This window comes from Mastomys coucha, unplaced genomic scaffold, assembly GCF_008632895.1.
Source record: "Mastomys coucha isolate ucsf_1 unplaced genomic scaffold, UCSF_Mcou_1 pScaffold7, whole genome shotgun sequence".
In the NCBI taxonomy this organism is placed as follows: domain Eukaryota; kingdom Metazoa; phylum Chordata; class Mammalia; order Rodentia; family Muridae; genus Mastomys; species Mastomys coucha.
This window is the reverse complement of record NW_022196913.1, coordinates 34,433,722-34,441,027: the sequence shown is the minus strand read 5'-3', so window position 1 is coordinate 34,441,027 and position 7,306 is coordinate 34,433,722. Positions and strand designations below refer to the sequence as shown.

Below are 7,306 nucleotides of genomic sequence, written 5' to 3'. Positions count from 1 at the left end.
GAGAGAGATCCCAAGTGCACACATGCTGTGGCATGTTCATGAAGGTCAAAGAACAACATGTAGGCGTCACCTCTCCTCGCACCATGTGGGCATCAAACTCAGACTTTCAGGCTTGGTGGCGAATGAAGTGGAAACTTGAGGGTTCTTTGACAAGTCGGTTGATGGTGTTTTCTGGAACAAACACATGAAGGAATGTTTTGCTGAATCAGACACAGGAGAGGATATTCTGCTAAAGCAAGCACATGAAAGGACATGTGATGAAGGATTCTTTGCTAACAACATGCATGTACCGGTCCACCTTACATTGTTGCATTTGTCAAGACCCCTTAGAGAGAAACGCATCAAAAACTCGTGATATGCTACAGTTTGTTGCCACTTCCAAAGACTCAGGCTGATTGGATGCACGTGCTGAGGCAGGGCACATGGAGGACGTGTGATGTTTGCAGGGTATAAATAGGACTCCACCGAGTGATGGAGACAGAGCTTGGCTTGCTGGTACGGCTAGTTGAGCTACACTTGTGGGTCTCCAGTCTGTGCTGATCTACACTTCCCTGAGAAAGACACAGCTGAGAACATCTCCTGGTGTCCCTCCGAGTCCTTCCTGCTGACTCAGGCTGAGGCTGAGGCCTGGCTGTCTCTGTTGGCCTTGTCACTGCTATTGTTAAGCCAAATCTACCGAACTGGACTGCTGGTGTATCTGTAAGATGTTTGCTAGTGAATCGAGCTGCTGATGCCTGCTAACCTGTGAACTGAACTCCCGATTTCCAGACTTCCAGACAACACAGACAGGAGTTGCTCCAAAAAAAACTAACATTACAGGCAAACACATCTATCTGATTCATCTTCCTGACCCTGGAAATGTCTCTGGTTCGACAACTCCCTTCGGTATTAATTTAACTGGCCCAGAGGATGCCCAGGTATTTGAGTAAGTGTTCTGGGTGAGACTGTGAGGTGTTTCTACATTAGATTAACACTTCAATATGGGAAATGAGGAAAACAAGCTGTGGGTGGGCCTCCTACAGTCTCTTGAGGTTCTGAACGGAGTAGAAAGGCTAAGTAAGAGAGATTCTCTCTCCCTCTCCCTCTCTCCCTCTCCTTCCTTCCCCCTCCCAAGGTCCCTCCCTCCCCTCTCACCTCCAGGGGTCTTCACTGGTCTTCAGTCTTCTCCTTTAAGCTTTGGCTCAGAGAACTCTCACCCCAGATTCTCCTGGATCTCCAGCTTACAAATTGTGGTCTTGGGCATAGTCTCCGAGGAATATGAATGGTGTAGGTCACACATAGATACGCATTTACACCTACACAATTGATTGCATTTGTTTGCAACTCCTGTCCTTCTGTTTCCTTGGAGACTGCTCCCTAGTACACTCCTTCGATTTCCTCTCTTCCCAGGCAGATACCCACGGTTGCTGCTTCTAGCCAACACAGAACTGGAAGGCTTGGCTAGAGTAATTAATCAAGAAAAGAAATCAATGGTGCTTGATGAGAAAGGGAGAGAGTAAGGTGTTCCGTTGCCAATGTGAATTTACATTTCAATTTATGTTTAATAAATTTAATAAATTTTATTAAATGTATCTAAATTTATATTAATAAATTTAAATTTAGAGAATCTTAAAGACATATAAGACAACCTATTATAACAAAACTTTTCTGTAAAGTTGTAAGATTATGAGAACACATGAAAATCAGTAACATGTCCACATGCACTTCTGAAGGCTTTTTGAGAAACAAACCCATTTATAATAGCATCTGAAAGATAAAATGTTTAGTATGTTTAGAAATAAATTTAGCTTGGGGCAGGGGGAGGGCTGAAGAGATAGCTCAGAGTTTAAGAGTTTATAGATCTTGTAGAAGATCTATGTGCAGTTCCCAGCACCCATGCCACTTGGCTCACAACCACCTGGAACTCTAGTTCCAGGGGATCCCACACCTCTGGCCTCTGGCAATACCTGCATTCACATGTACAAGACATGCAGCTTCATGTAATTAAAAATAATATAAATAAATAAATATTAAAAGTTTAACTCAGGAATTGAAAGGCATGTATGCTGAAACCCACAAAACACTTGTAAGAAAAACCTAGGAGACAATAAATGAGATATTCCATGTTCAGGAATTAGAAAAAGTAATATTCAAATACCCATAGTACCCAACATAATCTATAGACTTGATATAATTATTAAGAAAGTTCAAACGACATTTCCCGTAGAACTAGACAAAGAAAATTCTATCATTAATTTGAAACCTCAAAAAATATTTAAAGTAATCTTAAGGAAAAAAGAAAAGAACCAGAGACATCACATTTTCAGGGTTCAAAATATTCTATAGAGCTATAATAATCAAAATGGCAGGCAATGATGTAGAAACAGGCATATGCTCATGCAGAGAGGGGGAGGGGGAGGCAGGTGGGAGAGGGAGAGGGGGAGAAAAAGAAGGAACCAGCATGCATCATTTCTCCGTGCTCTCCGAATTCTTGCTTGATTTCTTCCTCATTGACGGATTGTTGTGGGGAACAGATGAAGGCCAGATAGACTGTGTATTATTGACATGAGCACAGCCATATCAAAGACCCCAATGCTTCGGACCCATGTGGGGGCAAGGCCTTCCCAGGGTCAAGCTCAGAGTGTGAGGAAAGCATCAGCTGTGGCCTCCTCCTCCCTGAGGACTGCAACTTGAGACTCCCTACAAAGATGCCCTACTTAGATTAACTCACCTGCTTCCTCCTGCTTGCTGCTGCACATAACAAATGCCTGGAGTTTCCAAGCCGCTGCTGAGTCTCCCACAGCTCACAAGCCCGCCCAGCCCACTGGATCCCAGCTTCTCTGCCTCTGTGTCTGTTGCTTCCCCATCAGCCCAGTTGGGTCAGTCCCTATGCCATAGACCTGCACGTCTGAACCAAGAAACACTTTTGCCCCTAAGCCGCCTCACATCCCTCACCTTAGCTAAGAGCTGCTATCACCACCACAGCGCCCCTGCCATGGTGAGCCAAAAGAAATCCTTCCTCCCCTCTCAGTTGCTACTCTATTGCTGTGCTAGAACACCAGAACCAAGGCAACATGGAGAGGAGTTTATTTGCGTTTCAGAGGGATGAGAGTCAGTCATGGCCCGGGAAACATGGCAACAGGCAGCAGGCACAGCAGCTAGAGCAAGAAGCGGAGAGCTCACGCCCTCAAACAAAAGAATGAGGAAGAGAGAACAAACCGGAAGTCGCTGAGACTTTTTACTCTCAAAAGTATCCCCCCCCCCCACCGTGAGGTACTTCCCCCATCAAGTCTGCCCCACCCAAACAGCGCCCCCTGCTGAAGACCACCTGGTTAAGTGCCTGAGACGGTGGAGAACATTTCCCATTCAAACCATTCAAAGTGCCTGAAGTTGCTTCTTGTCAGGCATTTGATGAGCAATAAGGAAATTAAACTAACATATGCATTTCCTCTACATTTTCCATAATAACATAAAACTACATAGAATATCCTCTTAGGGCCTTCTTACCATGTGCATCTCTAAAGTTGCTTCTCCATTGTTATTCTTCATAAGGTATGCTTGTTTTCTTTCATACACAAACTCCAAAAGCTGGGCTTCCTTACTCTTGTCTCTGTTTCAGATGTTTTCTTAAACAACTGCCTCCGTCCTACCAAATGCGTACTGAATGGCCTCAAACTTTTATCCTTATGCTGTGGAACTACAAATCTTGTCCACTTCAGCAACTCACTTAAATACTTAGTAGCAGCTTACATAGATCATACCAAATTAAATTCAATGACCGTCCCTGTCCACCTGCATCCTGTTCTCCCCGCTCAAGAAATGGCATCGCCATTACCCAGCAGCCCCAGCTCATCCTCAACTTCTATGTTATGTCCTAGATAATTCTGGATCCATCACTTGTCTCCGTGGCTGCTGTCAATAAACAAGTTATCACACATATTCTCTGGTCTTCTCTCTCTACGCCCCAAACAATCTCTCTTTTTATAATACTTGAGACAATTTCATGCAAATCATAAAGGTATATTACAAAACTCTTTTTTATAGTGATATCAAATGAAGATATTAAATGAAGATATCAAACGGTAGTTTTTTCATATTTTATATTGTTTGATTTATCTTTATTTTATAATATGTATATATAAAACATTTTCCTATTTGAAAGTGATTTCCACACAAAATGCCTCCTTTGTACCTAAATATTTTATTATGTTAAGACAAGAAGGTATTTTTGATAACCACAATATAATTAGCAAAATCACAGAATAAAGGTTTACCTAAAAATCTAATTATTGGACTGCTACAAATTTTTCCAGTTGTCCTACTATTGCCCTTGATTAAAAAACAAAACCAAAATACCAAGTCTGTGTCCAGGATCTAAGCCAGATTACACACTGTCCTGTCACTCTCAGTTCTCACAACCTGAAACAGTTCCTCCAGTCTCTGTAATCTTTTGGAATTAGTGTGTGTGTGTGTGTGTGTGTGTGTGTGTGTGTGTGTCTGTGTGAAGCACAGGTCATGTATTTGCAGAGTGCACTTACTGTTCGGTGTGCTCTCATTTTCTCACAGTCAGATCCAGATCATGCATGGGTAGCCCACTATCCCAGAGAAGATATTCTATTCATCTCAGTGACTACAGAGGAAAGTTCATAGTTATACAATGTTACTGACAGTGGTAACCCTGACCACTGATAGGGTGGACTCTGCTAGATTCAAAGACTCAAAACACAGCCGTCCTTCCTATTAGAGGAGAGAGAAGATCATCAGATCTCTCTCCTGCCCCCAAGAAAGCTGTGTGTAGTCAAACTCTGGGTGTACAAGGTCTTAAGGGTTCTAGAGGAGACTAGACAGAAGGTTGGCAAAGGCAGCCACTCCAGTGACATGACTTTCCTGAGTCACGACCTTCTCCATGATGTCCCTGTAAGAAAGCCCAGCAAGCACAATGGTCCAGCAATCTAGACTTGGGTGGACCAGCTTCTCTGGTGATTTCTGTCACTGACTCGGGAAAGCCGCTGCCCTGGAGCTCCCTACACAGCTCTCTGGTACTCCATGGTCTCTTGCTCCTTGGCAGGTGTTCGGCTTTTATAACCCTGGGGAGGATGGCACGATGGCAATTTACTAGTTTATTTACCCTGTATGAGTTTCTTCTGTCTCACGTCTGCATTCTAGATCCTTCCTGGTACCGTGTCCCAAACAAAGCATTGTAACTTATCGCTAAATCTTCATCAAGGCATCTCTGTACAAACACATGCATTTCAGAAAGTGCACGGCCTTTTTGTTTCTCAGCAGAGATTATGCCACGTTCAAAGATAACCAAAGCCAACAGTCAATTCTAACTATACAATTCATTCAGGTTAATAGAAGAAGAGGAATTTTTTTTTTACATAACTCCTGAGAAACTTATACAAGTTTGGCACTATCAGAATTGAGCCCAAGAAGGAGGCTGAAGCTTAGGGTCCTGATAACCATCATCTGCTACAAGTATGTCCACAAGACGATTACTTCCTGGTTTAAAGAGGAAGATGGACATCTGGATCCAGAAACTGGAGAGATGGCTCAGCAGCTAAGAGTGCCTACTGCCATCACTCACCTGGGCAGCACAGTAGCAATGGCCCTGGTAGAATGCCTCCTGCTGTCTGTGGCAGGCAGGAGTGCTGGCTCTCCCCACACTGTCTGGGCAGGGTAGCAGGAGAGCTGGGGCAGTGCTGGAGAGCTGGCCTTGGTGGCTTGGGTGCAGGAGAGCTGCCCCAGATGGTCTAAGCACTGCAGAGCTGGTGTCATGACCAACTCAGCTCCCACCCAGACCCACATCCAGGGTTTGAGTTGTTTTACTCCAGCATCTACCCCATCTATGAACTGCTGGAGTCCATGAAACGTCAGGTCCTGCAGATCCAGAGCTGCAGGATCTCCATGACACATGATGACAACAGGATATTCCAGAGAAGTCCCAGTGAGGATCCAGTATTGAAAGTGTAACAGAAACCAGAGGCCTTGAACCAGACAAATGACTCACTGCATTTGCAAGTAAAGCTATTTGGGTAAAAGGGTATACTGTGTGACACACTGTGACACATCTCAGCTTCCACAGTGAAATTTTTTTTTTAATTTTTTTTTTCTTTTGTGAGGGAGATTTCAAGGGTAGAGGGCAGGTATGGAGGGCTGGGGAGATGAGTGGGATTGGTGTGCATAATGTGAAAATCACAAAGAATCAATTTTAAAATATTTTTTTTAAAGAGTGCCTTCTGCTCTTGCAGGAGACTTAAGCTGACTTCCTAGCACCAGAGTAGGGTAACTCACAACTGCTTGTAACGCCACAGGATCCAATGCCCTCTCCTGGCCTCTGCAGACACTGCATTCAGGTGTGCATACCCACACTGGCACAAACATGCATGTACATTTTAAAAATAATAAAAATAACTCTCTATAAAATACTTGGTTCCAGGCTGGAGAGATGGCTCAGAGGTTAAGAGTGTTGGCTGCTCTTCCAGAGGTTCTGAGTTCAATTCCCAGCAAAGACATGGTGGCTCCTGACTATCTATCCTGAGATCTTGGTGTCCTCTTCTGGCCTGCAAGAATACAAACATAGGCAGAACAGTGTGTGTGTGTGTGTGTGTGTGTGTGTGTGTGTGTGTGTGTGTAATAAATCTTTATTTAAAAAAAAAAAAGACTTGGTTCCTCTACTTCTGATTGTTTGGGAACCAATGAGGAGAACATATGGGAAACTTAGCCAAGCTGTAAATTACAAATAAAATGTGGCAGAAGTGGGATGTGTGAACTGAAGTTCCCAGGAGAAAAGCTGCACCTGTGTTACAAATGCTACTCTGATGATTGGCTAGGTAAGAGCATGCAGGCTGAGCGGGGTTGGAATGTTGCAGAGACAAAATTATCTTGGACTTTCTCTGGCCTCTGTAATAGCCACTGTTTGCCCACAGATGTGCCGGACCTAACATCCTGTGACGGGAGGGGAAACCTTTGGAAAGTTTTGACTTAACAGCTGCTCACTCCCATGAGTCCCCGCGCTACAAAAGTCATTAGACAGCATCTTGAAGCCCACAGCAGATTCCAAGTCGGGCCCTAAGCCGCCTACCTCATGTTCCCATCGTGCGTTCGAGAAGTGCCTTGATTTATGATTGTCTTCTGTTCTGTTGTTATAACAACTCGCCGAGGCCTTTCACAGTAGAACACGTTTCCTGGGCAAACCAAATCCTGTTCCCAGACCGCGGTCACTCAGCTTAGCTTCAAACTACCTCTCTCACTTGCTTTGAGGTGAGAGCCGTGCTTTGAGTCAACAGAAGTCGTTCTTCTCCTTGGGGAACTAGACTGTTGGGGC

General features: G+C 44.2%; 2 long non-coding RNA genes across 3 annotated transcripts in view; one reads left to right on the top strand and one right to left on the bottom strand.

Moving 5' to 3' along the window:
• Window positions 1-10: 10 nt before the first annotated feature.
• LOC116082517 overlaps window positions 11-7,306 on the bottom strand; it is a 20,219-nt gene continuing 12,923 nt past the window's right edge. The window contains exons 2-5 of one of the 2 annotated variants that reach the window (XR_004115349.1): window positions 7,064-7,296; window positions 6,409-6,542; window positions 1,135-1,440; window positions 11-229 (exon numbers count right to left, since the gene is read on the bottom strand). This is a non-coding gene — a long non-coding RNA (uncharacterized LOC116082517). The remainder of the gene's footprint in view (window positions 230-1,134; window positions 1,441-6,408; window positions 6,543-7,063; window positions 7,297-7,306) is intronic. The other variant, XR_004115350.1, reaches the window with a different exon arrangement.
• LOC116082518 overlaps window positions 7,176-7,306 on the top strand; it is a 2,696-nt gene continuing 2,565 nt past the window's right edge. Inside the window, exon 1 of the long non-coding RNA XR_004115351.1 lies at window positions 7,176-7,242. This is a non-coding gene — a long non-coding RNA (uncharacterized LOC116082518). The remainder of the gene's footprint in view (window positions 7,243-7,306) is intronic.